This window comes from Chelonia mydas, chromosome 1, assembly GCF_015237465.2.
Source record: "Chelonia mydas isolate rCheMyd1 chromosome 1, rCheMyd1.pri.v2, whole genome shotgun sequence".
In the NCBI taxonomy this organism is placed as follows: Eukaryota; Metazoa; Chordata; order Testudines; family Cheloniidae; genus Chelonia; species Chelonia mydas.
The window spans coordinates 175,451,653-175,466,003 of NC_057849.1; the positions used below are offsets into that span (position 1 = coordinate 175,451,653).

A 14,351-nucleotide genomic window follows, 5' to 3' on the forward strand; every position below is an offset into this window, starting at 1 on the left:
GTAGGATAAAGTTTAGGATTTAGAATGCGTGTTTACCTTTTATTTCTTAGGTAACAGTATCTGACCTTTATGCCTACCACTTATAAATCACTTAAAAATCTATCTTTCTGTAGTTAAACTTATTTTAATGTTTTATTTTTACCAGTGAGCTTGTCTAAAGAGTTTGGGCAATCTGCTCAGATTACAAAGACTCTTTTGACGAAGCGGTGAACTAATTAATGATCTTGCATTGTTCTAGAGGGTCTTGAGCAGTGTATGATGGTACATTGCTGGAGTGCAAGGCTGGGGGGATTTGCTGGTGTTTCCTTGTGTAGAGTGAACTGGTCTCTGGTGTTTTCACTACTGCGTCATGTAACCCTGCTCAGAGAAGCCATAAACATGATGGTTAAAAAAAGTGAGTACGTTAGATGGTCTTCATCAGCAACCTTCCCATTAGTAGGGTCACTGGAGCTGTACTAGTGCTACAGTAATAGCAAGAGATTTTCTGAAACAAGTCACTGTAGACAAGCCTAATAGTGAGGGAAATTAAGAAAATTAGCGTCCTGGCACCATGCATGGTGATGTTTAAAGGCCCTACTCAGACAAGGGTCCAAACCACACTATATGCAAGTATGTTTTAATATGTGGTTTCTAACGTAATTCTAGCATGGTTTCTCTGACCCATGTTGACTGCCAGACAAACCTTGGTATAGACTTCCTGCCTCCCTGAGTAGTCTACAGCACTGGTGCACATCTTTAACATATCACTCTCAAAATAAAACAACAATACTGTTCACATAGTGTGATTCCCACCCCACCTATTTATTTCTGAAAGGCTTGTCCAATAGGAAAAGAAGCTATAGCCCATCCACTAACCATCGTGTTTAACAATGGTCATAGCAAATATGGTTCTGATTCCAGTATGGTTATGGCCTTAAATACCTCTATATTGAGGTTAGTAGAAGAAGATGATTTTGTTCTGTTCAAATATTTTGAAGGTTCTAATCAAAATGGCACTGGCACTGATTTCATCCCATTCATTACACAGCACTGAAAGTCAGGTCACTCTTTTTAGCATAGTAAAAAAGAAAGAAGAACAGAAAACCTGTTTTGTTTGAAGGGTTTTGGTTGCTTGAAAGTACTAAAGTATCTGAGCACTTAAGCAAACCAGACAACACTTTTCATTGTTCATTATGTCTACTTTGCATTACTGTGACAGCACAGTCATATATCTTTAAGTCTGCACATAAGAAAAAAGTATATGAATTGTTTTCGCTTGAACTTTCTTCAGTGTTTATGTTGTAACACAGATTTGCCAAGATGTCACTGCTGGGGAACAGCTGCAGTACCTCTGAGAGTTAAGTGGACCAATAATATGGAGCCCGCGTGCTGACATAGAATGTGTATGCTAGCACTGAGAATACTGCCACCAGTTTCATTTACCAGACACTACCCTGACAGCAAAATCACATATTTTCCCCTCCTTAGTAAGGGAGGAGATGGCAATGCAGCCGATGCTTAGGCATCACAGATTTGACAAAACACTCCTGTTTTAAAACTTAATTTTCCTTCTGGTTTTACACTGACCTCTCTGTTTTACAATAATTTTGGTACTATACTCCTTTCTTCTTTTCAAGCCATTGGGATTTTACCATGAAGACTGTGAGGGCTTTTAAAAACACTAAAAAAAAAAAAAAAAAAAAAAAAATCACATCACCACCTCTTGCCCTCTCAGAAAAAAAAACAAAACAAAAACACAAACCACCAGAGGAGAGTCATCCAAATGAGAAAACACATCGAGAAAGGGCAATGAATCTCTTCATGGAACATTGGACTACATATTTTGGCCTCTCATAATTGGCAAGAGGTTCAGCTTGTCAAAATGCCCTCACTGCTCTGGAGCTATGCAGATTTATATCTCCCAAGTTCCTAGCACAATATAGCTGCAGTGGCAGCCATTTTTCTCCCTTGATGGCCATATTCATAGCTTGCCAGGAACTTCAGGAGCAGATCTAATCTGCATAAAATGATCAATATAAAGTGGGGATTTAATGTGTGCTCATATGTATTTTTCTATGATGAAAGTGGATGACTTCATTTTATTTTCCAAAGACCACAAATCTACATTATTCTATGAAGTCATACAAGTGTTGTTCAGTGTTAAAAAGAAAAGAATTGTCAGAAATAGATACAATCTATCTGAAAATATGGTTTCCATTTTGGAAAAGTCCTATAGAATTTAAGAAAGGAGAAACCAACTGTGTCCTGTAGAAATTATACTGAAAAACAATCAACATGATATGGTAGCTTTTCTATAGTTTATTTGGGTTTTTTAAAACCATCCAGCAGAATGCAGTACCATGGATCTAATTCACCATTAAATTCTCAAGGGCATTCCAAAACAGAAAGCTATAGAAGAGTTGTGCATATGTTAAAGGTCAAGTTCAGAAAATATCAGAACTGCGCCTCTGAGACTTCATCACCAAGTATTACAACTGGAACTTCCTTATTGTTCTGAGACATTTGGGTACATTCTATTATTAATAGTTTCATTTGCCTTTGCATTTCTGGTTTCTGACCTTAGAAAGATCATCGCTGAAGTTAGGTAACAAAATAGTAGTTTCAACTTTTTTAAAACATCAACATGTATAACTGACAAAATTGCCGCAATAATTTCCTATCAAATTGATTTTACTACACTGATGAAATAAAAAAAATGTTTTTGCATAATAGCCTTGTCTTTTTAAAAATTCTTCATCAGAAAAAAATATTTATATGTAGAGATTTATATCATTTGCCAAAATACTTTATTCTCTGGATATTTTTATGCAAGAGAGAGAGTGTGCAAGAACTGCAGAATGAAGTCAGTTTAGCCATGCTCCTTGCAGTGAAACATATGTTTAAAAAACACTGTATATGTTTAAATGAATCACTTTACATACTAATAACCTGCACACTCATTTACATGGCCCAAAACAGACAGACAATGAAATTACATACAGAACTACAAGCACAATATAGATGCCTTTACTAATGTGAGTCGTCCCACTGGCTTCAATGAGAACACTTTAATGAGTTACTCCCACTCACTTGAATAAAGGTTGTAGGACTGGGCCCTATAGGCTAGATTCTCAAAGGTATTTAGGCATTTAAAGATGCAAATAGGCACCTACAGGGATTTTTAAAAGCACCTAGATAGGTTAGCTACTTAAGTCCAACAGAAATCAGGTCAACTTTTTTTTTTAAAACGGAGCCTAATGATTAGTATGAATTTAGTAGCCTGGCCTAGATACATGGCTTCAGTGAAACTACTCATATGCATAAATTTCTGTTTGCAGGATCAGGTCCTTAATTCACTAACACACTGTAAAAAATTTTGAAATGCTATAAATAATTAAGGCAAAAAAACCAGTATGCAATATAATATTATCACCATGTTCAAGGAAGCTAAATTGATACACTTTGGATACCTGTAACTGGGTTTTACCTTTGTAGCATCACTGCTTTATTCTCTCCTCTGATACCTCCTGCAGACTGTTTCACTCTGGCTGTATGGTAATTTGTGACCCTCTGATTGAAAGATTTAGCCTTCCAGCTAAACCATAATGTCCTCCCTCTCTGGGACAAGTACAAAATATTCATGTCACAAGTCAACTCTTCATCTTTCCCCACACGTAACATTCCTTCAGTACTGTTGCAGGGTTGCTTAGAAGTCTTTCAGCTTTTCCCCAGGCCACATAGTTCAGTCAACTTTTCCCCACCAGGATCTGATTTGGTCTTCCTGCTGTTGATGGAGTGCTTCCTCCCACCCTCTCTGAAACCCCTGGACATGAACCCCCAAAATGAAAGCTAGTATTCAGTCCCCATCCAAAGCCTTTGATGCTATCTTTACCCATGGCCTCTTCTTTCACCTGCTTTGCTTCTCCCCAGAATCATAAGAACATAAGATCTTAAGAACAACCATACTGGGTCAGACCAAAGGTTCATCTGGCCCATTTGCTGTCTTCCAACAGTGGCCAATGCCAGGTACCCCAGAGAGAATGAACAGAACAGGTAATCATCAAGTGATCCATCCCCTGTCGCCAATTACCAGCTTCTGGCAAACAGAGTCTAGGATCACCATCCCTGCCCATCCTGGCTCCATTGATGGACCTATCCTCCATGAATTTATCTAGTTCTTTTTTGAACCTTGTTATAGTCTTGGCCTTCACAACATCCTCTAGCAAGGAGTTCCACAAGTTGACTGTGTGTTGCATGACAAAATACTTCATTTTTTTAAAAACCTGCTGCCTATTATTAGGAGATCCCTAGTTCATGTGTTATGAGGAGTAAATAACACTTCATTTACTTTCTCCACAGTCATGATTTTATAAATCTCTATCATATACCCTTAGTTGTCTCTTTTCCAAGCTGAAAAGTCCCAGTCTTATTAATTTCTCCCCACATGGAAGCTGTTCCATAACCCTAATAATTTTTGTTGCCCTTTTCTGAACCTTTTCCAATTCTAGTACATCTTTTTGAGATGGGGGGACTGCATCTGGATGGAGTATTCAAAATGTGGGTCTACCATGGATTTATATAGAAGCAATATGATATTTTTATTATCTCTCCCTTTCTTAATGATTCCCAATATTCTGTTTGCTTTTTTTTTTTGACTGCCACTGTACATTGAATGGATATTTTCAGAGAACTATACACAATAACTCCAAGATCTCTTTCTTGAGTGGTAACAACTTGAGTGGTAAAGTCCTTCTACATCATAGAATAGTAGTTTTAGAAGAGACCAGAAAGGTCAACTAGTCTACCCCCCTGCCAAGACACAGGATTTGTGTCTAAACCATCCAAGATAAATGGCTGTCCAGCCTCCTTTTGAAAACCTCTAGTGAAGGAGCTTCCACAACCTCCCAAGACAATCTGTTCCATTGTCCTATTGTTCTCACAGTTAGGAAGCTTTTCCTGACATTTAATCTACATTTGCTATGCCGTAGTTTGAACCCATTGCCTCTTATACTGCCCTCTGTGGCAATAGAGAGCAACTCTTCTCCATCTTTTTTATGGCAGTCTTTCAAGTATCTGAAGACTGCTACCATAACCCCCTTAATCTACTCTTTTCCAAACTAAACATACCCAGTTCCTTCAGCCTTTTCGTGTATGGCTTGCATTCCATCCCTTTCATCATCTTTGTCACTTGCCTCTGGATCATTTCCAGTTTCTCCACATCCTTTCTATACAATGGTGACCAAAATTGGACACAGTACTCCAGCTGAGGCCTAACCAGCGCTGAGTAGAGTGGTGCTATCACCTTCCATGACTTGCATGCTGTGCCTCTGTTAATGTAACCTAAAATGTAACCTAAAATTGCTTTTTTTGGCACAACAACATCGCATTGCTGACTCATATTGGGGTTGATCAACCACAATTCCCAGATCCTTCTCAGTATTGCTGCCGCCAAACCAGTTAACCTTATTCTGTATTTGTGCATTTGGTTTTTATTCCTTAAGTGTAGCACCTTGTATTTGTCTTTGTGGAATTTCATTGTGTTGTCTATAGCCCAGTTCTCCTATTTATCAAGATTCCTCTGAATCTTAGCTCTATCATCCAAAGTGATGACACCCCTTTGCTCCCCACCCCCTTTTGTGTCATGTGCAAATTTGACGAGTATGCTCTCTATTCCTACATCTAAGTCATTAATAAAGATGTCAAACAATACCAGACCCAGAACAGATCCACGTGGAACCTCACTTGAGGCCTCCCTCCAATCTGACATCATTTGTTTAACAGCTGCTCTTTGTCCACAGCTGTCCACTCAATTATAAATCCACTTAATGGTAGTTCCACTGAGCCCACATTTGTTCAGCTTACTTATCAGAATATCATGTGCAACTGTGTCAAAAGCTTACTGAAGTCCAGGTTTATTATGTCCACCACATTCCCCCAATCCACCAAACCAGTTACACCATCAAAGATGGAAATCAAGCCGGTTAGCATGATTTGTTCCTAGCAAATCCATGCTGACTGCAAGTGATTACCCCTTCATCCCCCAGGTATTCACATGTTGAATATATGCATTGCTCCAGTAGCTTCCCAAGCACTAAGGTAAGACTGACCGGTCTACAATTCCTCAGATCCCCCTTTAAAAGATGGGCACTATGCCAGCCCCTCTCCATTCCTCCAGGACCTCTTTTGTCATCCATGAGTTTGCAAATATTATTGCCAGTGGCTCTGAGATTTCTTCAGCTTATCCCTTTAGCACCCCAGGGTGAATAGCATTAGGCCCTGCTGGTTTGAATTCATTCAAAATTGGTCAGAAGATCTCTGATGTGTTCTTTACTTATCTCAATCTGCATCCCTGTCCCTTTATTGTCTATGGTAATTTTGCTAGTCATCCAGTCACATGTTATTTTTTGTGAGATGACAGAAGCAAAGTAGGCATTGAGCAGCTCCTCCTTCCTATCATCTTCTCTTACCAGCTCACTTTTTTCCATCGAGCAGTGGACCCACACTGTCTTTGATCTTTCATTTTTTGTCTGACATGTTTGAAGAACCCTTCTTGTTGTCATCCCCCCTTCCCTTAGGTCCACTCTTCCTATACTGCTTTACAGCATTCCATCTCTTGGATTAGGCCTTAAAAAATCCATCCCTAGGATTCCTTCCCCTTATCCATAGCTTGACTTAGGTCACTTCCCCAAGCTCTCTTGATGGTAGAGCCCCAGTCCAGTTCTTACCTTAATCTGATCTCTCTGCATGCTGACAAGAGGCTGTTCCTTCTACTCACTGGCAATCCTTCCCAGTGTGCCTTGCAACAGTCTACAATTCCCAGGATTCCGCTGGAAATGTCACTTCCCAGAATTCCCTTATTCTATGATGAAATAGGACTAGGACAAGGTCCATGCTTGGCCTATAGGTGCCATTGAAGGGACTGCAGGACCTGTTACCATTCCATTATTGTTTGGTTCCTGATTTCTGTAATTTTTAGAATCTGTTTCATAGCATTGCATTAGCATGGGATTTTTAAATTAATGTTAAAACATTGGAAAATCCCAAAGTATATATATGTAGTTCTTTAAAAGGCAGATTAATATTAAAGACATTCAAACCAGCTCAAAAATTAAAGCATTTGAGAGCTACAGATCATGTGTCCAATTATTTCATTCTATATTCTCAATTGTACTAAGACCATTACAGATTAGTAAACTAATAAATACTGAAAAAATAGAAGCTGTTTGTTTGAAAATTCTCTGGTGTCTATGCGTGATGGGAATGTCAAGCCCTGATTTAATTTCACAACAACACAAACCACCCTGACAGCAGAGAACTCATTTATCTTTAAACACAAAGCACAGAAAAAATAGTCAGCCTTTTTGTATGAAAGTTCTGTCTGGACACATTGTTCACATATTACATCTAACTATATTACTATGAACAAATTTAGCTACAAACTAACAACAAGCGTTTATCATTCCTCAGTCATTTTTCACTTTATATCTTCCAGATTTTATTATGTCTCATCTTGAACCAACTTGCCTTGGGCTACTACTGCTCTAACAAAGCTCAGTCTAAAAGAATGTCTTACCGAATGAAAAAGGTAAAATCAGAAAATAGAATCGTATTCATACCATTCTCTCAGGAATTGAAGATTCTTGCTATTTAGTCACATATTAAAGCATGTGTTACTACCAAAAATCCTGCTGTTTTCTCTAGTGTCTTTGGGGTACTAGTGCTCATAGACCTGTACCACCAAACATATTTCTATAAATATGTTCAAATAACGTAAGAAAAAAATTATGCTACTGAACATCACCAATATTGCCAACCTCAAGCTTTCAAACTTTTGGGTCAGGCTACAAAAAATCATGAGGTTGCCTGAAAAATAATCTTGTGGGTTTGTTTGGTTTAAAATACTGCACTTGGTTCTTTTTATTTGCCTGTTAGTTTCTGAACCTTTAGGATGCACTTGCTTTGTGTTTTCAAGCTTTTACCTACAAACAAAAAGGCTAGCAGATTACTTTTAAAAAAAAATGCTGATCAGCTTTTATTGAAAGATTGTCAAGCCTGAGATTGCATGAGAAAGCCCTGGCTGGGATGATTTAGTTGGTGTCAGTCCTGCTTTGAGCAGGGGTTGGACTAGATGACCTCCTGAGGTCCCTTCCAACCCTGATATTCTATGATTCTATGATTCCAGCAGCTGGGGCTTTAAGAAAAACAGCAACTACTACAAGACTGAATCAAATCTCAAGAGCTGGCACCAATGCATCATCTACAGTACAGCCCACTGTCTCTTCTCCAGTCTCACACATCCATTAAAGGGACCAAGAAGAGATGAAGAACTTCTAGAGGACTTTATCCTACAAAGTCTTGTGCACAGCAGAGTGAACTAAGATTGTGTAAGGGCGTAACTGATGTTAACAGCTAGGCATGGTTCTTCAGAGTAATAGTAAGTTTCAGGTTCCTTGTTTAATATTTCCTTACTCATAATTGCAGAAAGCAAGAAAGGGTCAGGGAATAAGTGGTGATTGCATGAAAAAATGCTTTGTGTGTATAAAAAGATCTTCTACACTTTCCACAGTATGCATCCGATGAAGTGAGCTGTAGCTCACGAAAGCTTATGCTCAAATAAATTGGTTAGTCTCTAAGGTGCCACAAGTACTCCTTTTCTTTTTGCGAATAGAGACTAACACGGCTGTTACTCTGAAACCTGTTTGCTCTCAGAGCATGCTAAGAGACATACCTGTGGATCTCACCTAGCTGTCTGAGGCTACATCCCAATATCAATGGACCATTTGAAAAGACAATGGCAAATCTAATTGCCCAGACATTGATATCTTGCAATCAACACCCAAAGGGATTTGGATGTCCCTAAATCTCAGCAGGGAGGCTGAGCAACATTCCCTAGATGGAAGACAAAGGACTAGGAAGGTATGAGGTGGGAGGAGAAGAGTTGGCTGCTGGAAGGCGTTAGGGCTCTCACCTGGAGTCTAGCAAAGGTGGTCAGATAGAGAGAGACAGAACTTGAACCACAAGGTTCTCTACACTTGGCTGGGCTGTGGGCTAACCAGAATGGACTATGCTTTAGCCTTCAGCCTTTAGCCTTCTCTATACTACCCTAAGGACTTCCTATGCTGTGCTCCTGTTAATGAATAAACCCTTCTGTTTATGAATAAACCCGAGTGCTGCTGCAAATGCTTCGTGTGGTGCATTAATCCCTGAAGAGCGTACAAGTTAATTTGCAAATTTGACAACATCAGATTAGGCCTGAATGAAGACTGGGAATGGCTAGGTCACTACAAAAAATAATTTTCCCTCTATTGATATTCACCCCTTCTTGTCAACTGTTGGGAATGGGCCAAATCCACCCTAATTGAATTGGCCCCGTTAGCACTGACCCCCTTCTTTGTAAGGCAACTCCCATTTTTTCATGTGCTATATATTTATACCTGCTTACTGTATTGTCCACTCCATGTATCTGATGAAGTGGGTTATAGCTCACGAAAGCTTTTGCCCAAATAAATGTGTTAGTCTCTAAGGTACCACAAGGACTCCTCCTTGTTTTTACTGATACAGACTAACATGGCTACCCCTCTGAAACAAGTCTCCATTGGGCATCTGTCTCAGCTGGACCTGAATGGAGCTCACAGTGTAAAGCAGGAGTGCTGAAGGCCCAGAACTACAGTCTAAGGAGGTGGTGAAGCAACGTGGCTTACTCTGAGAAAGAGTGAGACTCCTAGAGGGTCTGGCACACTGACGGAGTTTCTCCTACAAACTGTTTCAAAGCTGGGGCCAATCCTGTGGATCCATAACACAGGTTTCCATGTGCTCTCTGCCCTGCTCCTCACTTATTGCTTTGTGCATGTATGTGCAAAACCTCTGCATCTTTGCTGGTCAGAACAAAGCACAAAATGGAAAAAACCTCTCATAGTTATTCATGAAAAGTCAAATTTTCCATACTTTCGCCTCTCTCCCCCCCTTTTCCCCATGTAGCTTCACTTGTTTATTGAGCAGCGGAGATCATTCGATAACAGCTATTAGTGATAGTGAAGTCAGACTGAAGAGAAGGAGAAAACAGTGCTTAAGAAACTGAATTCTCAATTAATTTGTCCTTCGCCAACAGAAGTTGGTCCAATGAAAGAGAGGACCTCACCCACCCTGTGTCTAAATGAATTTAAGTAATTTAATGTCATTAAAATATATGTACAATAGATGTACAGTAGTGTAGTTTTCTGGTTTAAAAATGCATATCCTAAGGGTCTCAGACTCAGTGTGAAATGCCAGCAAATATACTTTTGCATAACCATGCATTAGCAAGATCAAAAATAAATGATCCACATAGTAGCATGTAAAGATGTTTGAATACTGGTGCCCATGTGTAATGGTATATTTTATTTATTTTTGTGACAAAGAAAGTAATTCTGTGAGTATTGCTATCACAATATGAAATAAGATTCTTTGTCCTTTTTTTCCATTTTAAAAAAGAGCCCTTTAACAGTGACCTATGAGGAAAACAATCTTGTGAATATAAATAAAAAATAACATTGCAGCAAATTGCAACATACATTTGTCCCTCCCATTCTTTAAATACATTAAAAGGAAGCTGATAATCAATTCAATTGCAGACAGGAACATATACACAAGGGGTTTTATCTGTTAATATATTATATGCACTTATTTACAAACCAAGATGTGCAATGGGGCATGATAATATGCTTTAACTTATAAAAGGGCTTAATGATACTACTCATGTGAATAACAGCTCATGAATGCAGGTAAGAGGCTCACAACCTGATCTAATGTTGTAATGGAAACAATGATTACTCTCACTGTTATCCATTTTATTCTTTCAGTTGTCACAAATGTGTGTTGACTCTTTCTTCCTATTCCCCAATATCTTGTCCATTTTAATGGAAAGTGATTGGATTATTAATAATAATTTATTTAAATATTACAAACATGCTTGGCTTTTTACAGACATGTATGAAAACTAGAATCTTGCCCTGAAGTGCTTAAAGCTCAGTTTCTATACTTAGTAACAATTCTGCAAATTTACTTCAAAAGGGTTGTAATGTTATAACTGACATCAGAATGTAGACCTAATCTGTTGGCAGTCTTGTGGCTTTTGATCTGTGCCTTAAGATGAGGAATACAGTGAACTAGCGGTGATATGTTCTGAGGTCATAGGTTGATGCAAATTCCCTTTTGAACTGCTGCTATGTAACCCATTATGTGAATATGGATTTCATGTTGATTAGTATAGCAACCAATATGCTTGACAGCATGGAAACCTCTAGCATAGTAGTGAATAATTAACAATTTTATATCATTTTAAATGTGTTCTGTAGTCAGGTTTGACCAGTAAAGAACACACAAGCTAGTCTTGTGAATATTCCATTTTCTAGATATCTTTGGTGGATGAGGTTCTTTGGATTATGTTATGTGGAAGGTCAACTTAGATTATTTTAATGGTCCCCATCTGGCCTTAAAAATCTATGGGTCCAATTCACCATTGCCTTACACCTTGTACAGTCATTTACAACGGCATAAAATGGCTTTTGCCACCCACTCTTTACTGGTATAAATGACTACACAAAGTGCAATGTCCTATGAATCTCTACGTGCTTGAAGGAATAGTACTGCAAATACATTTGTGTCCGTTCATCCTGGAATGGAGGAATTTGCTTGCACGAAACAGTTGGCCAACTATGTATAAACATGAGACAATTTGTAAGACTAGAGGTACTAAATACAGTTCTGTCCGATGTGTTCATGAGGCAGTGTACCCACCTCCTGAATAATGCTTGGAAATCTAATCTCTTTGCTATGCAAATAGAGAAATTCAGATCTAGTTTTGATGTAAAATTTTACATCTTAAGTAGCCAGAGCTTCTTATGACAGGTCATGAAAAATATTTTTCCACCTGAAACTATGAAAAATAGTAAAATAAAAAAGTTGGATGTCATCTCTAGTTTACGTACTCACCCCTATTGCTCCAGTCGCTAGCATGAAACTTCTGGACTACCCGCAAGCACATCAAAATTCTCAAAGTCACTAATAGATTAAACAATAAATACACTATCAAAAATGTGACATTGTAAGTCAGAAACAGAAGAGGAGGCTAAAACCCACAAACACATTTACATTATAGATTCATAGATATTTAGGTCAGAAGGGACCATTATGATCATCTAGTCTGACCACCTGCACAACGCAGGCCACAGAATTTCACCCACCACTCCTGCAAAAAACCTCTCACCTATGTCTGAGCTATTGAAGTCCTCAAATCGTGGTTTAAAGACTTCAAGGAGCAGAGAATCCTCCAGCAAGTGACCTGTGCCCCATGCTACAGAGGAAGGCAAAAAACCTCCAGGGCCTCTTCCAATCTGCTCTGGAGGAAAATTCCTTCCTGACCCCAAATATGGCGATCAGCTAAACCCTGAGCATATGGGCAAGATTCACCAGCCAGATACTACAGAAAATTCTTTCCTGGGTAACTCAGATCCCATTATGAGCTTGGCCTCTCTGTTTCGGCAAAAATGTTACCAGTTAGTCATCTGACTACCTGGCTTGTGAGCACAGTTAGGTTGCCAGATCCCTTAGTAGTAATATTTGTGCTCACAATTAATTGTGCATCTATAAAAATTAAAGTTTTTATTTTTTAAAAAACATTGCTTATCATGCAAAAAACATCTGAAAAATTGGTTTCTCTTTACTTACCTGCCAAGATCTTCATCTGTGTTTCCCTTGTGTGAGAGTCAATGGTATCAAACAATGAAAACAAAACAGAGAGCATGTACACTTACTGTGCCTTTGGGAATCTATAAAACAAGACGACATTGCAACAATCTAAATCTATCCTCAAATGTGTGCGGACATCTCCCACTCATTTCACGAAAGTAAGAAATTAATTATTTTTTATATTTTGTTTTCAAATATATTTTTCTGTTTTATTTTCTTTTTCATTTCAAATATATTTGCAGTTTACTTTTATCTATTTCTCAGCAAAATACTTTATAATTTAAAAACTCACCTTAGTCTGGCTTAGAAACACTTCCTACATCTTTTTACAAATGTTTCAATTAAATCACATACATGGGACCTAGTTCTGAATATAATATTTTGTAAGCAGTCAGGTTTTTCAGGAGAGAAGACACAACATTTCTCTTCATGAGCGTCCAACTCATTCTGAATTTCTTTAAGTTTCAGGAAACATCAATACGTTCTGGGTATATTCAGAGATTTAACACAAGCATTAGTGCTTCTTGGAACATCTGCAATAAAATAGAATTTTGTCAAAGCTGAAATGTTTCTTGGAGACATTATCTTTTTTCTTGTTAAGGTTTTTGTTTTCTATCTGCCTGGGACACGGGAGACAGAGGTTGAAATCCTTGCTTTCCCTGATTCAGAGAATTCTGGGATGGAAAATTCTGACTCAGGCTGAACAAGGACTTAGACTATTAGCATAGCATCCAAGAAAGAAAGAAAGATTTGGTCCAAAAAACCTTCCCAAATCAAAAAGCTCAGGTTTTGATCTGAAAACAGATGTTTTTGGCAAACTTCTGTTGTTACAAAAACTTTTTCAATGTTTTGTTTTTGTTCAAAGCAGAATAAAAACTAAATATGAAACTTCAAAAGTTGTCATGAAACAGAACTGTCAATCCATGGACAGTTCTGACTAGCACAGTCACTCTCATACTGACAATTTCATTTGCTTAACCATGCTCATACTAGTCATTTGATACCTGCTTTTGAGTTGAAGAGCCCTCAACTACCATTATCTTCTTGCAGAATTGAGCTAATATATGAAGGAAAGAAATATAAATTAAACCAATGGTACAGATGATAATAAATAATAAATAATAATAAATAATAATAATAATAATAATAATACCAAAGGTAAGAAGCAAGCCATTCACCCCGCTTTACTTGACCCCCATATACTTACACAAGCGTTATCACATAATCAACTGACATTTCTACCTACAATACTAAGATAGCAAGATTGTTTCTTAAGAGGAAGTACAGATTACTTTTAAACTTTCTTGACTAGCTTCTCTGTCAATCTGGGGTCTGTTACAAAGCCAACAGGACTACCGAAAGAGCTGTGGGAACAAGAATTGTTTGTTTTACTGGCAATTCTGAAAAAAGAGATCAGAAAAAAAATGGTTTCACATCAAACCAAAAATTATTTTTTTTTTAAAGTTTTCAGTGACTTGAAAAATAAAAAAAAATTGTTTTAGGCTGAAGAAAACATTTCATTTTATCCAAACTATTTCATTCAACCCAAAATGTTTCATTTAGACTTCAGGCATTTAATGTTTTTATTTTATTTTTAAAATACATTTGAAAGAAATTTTGAAAGAAAAAGTCATTTTAAAAGAAGA

At 37.9% G+C, this 14,351-nt stretch overlaps 1 long non-coding RNA gene across 1 annotated transcript in view; it reads right to left on the reverse strand.

The window, feature by feature from the left end:
- LOC122464108 overlaps positions 1-13,756 on the reverse strand; it is a 50,231-nt gene extending 36,475 nt beyond the window's left edge. The window contains exons 1-4 of the long non-coding RNA XR_006287992.1: positions 13,710-13,756; positions 12,998-13,238; positions 12,681-12,785; positions 11,950-11,985 (exon numbers count right to left, since the gene is read on the reverse strand). This is a non-coding gene — a long non-coding RNA (uncharacterized LOC122464108). The remainder of the gene's footprint in view (positions 1-11,949; positions 11,986-12,680; positions 12,786-12,997; positions 13,239-13,709) is intronic.
- Positions 13,757-14,351: the final 595 nt, after the last annotated feature.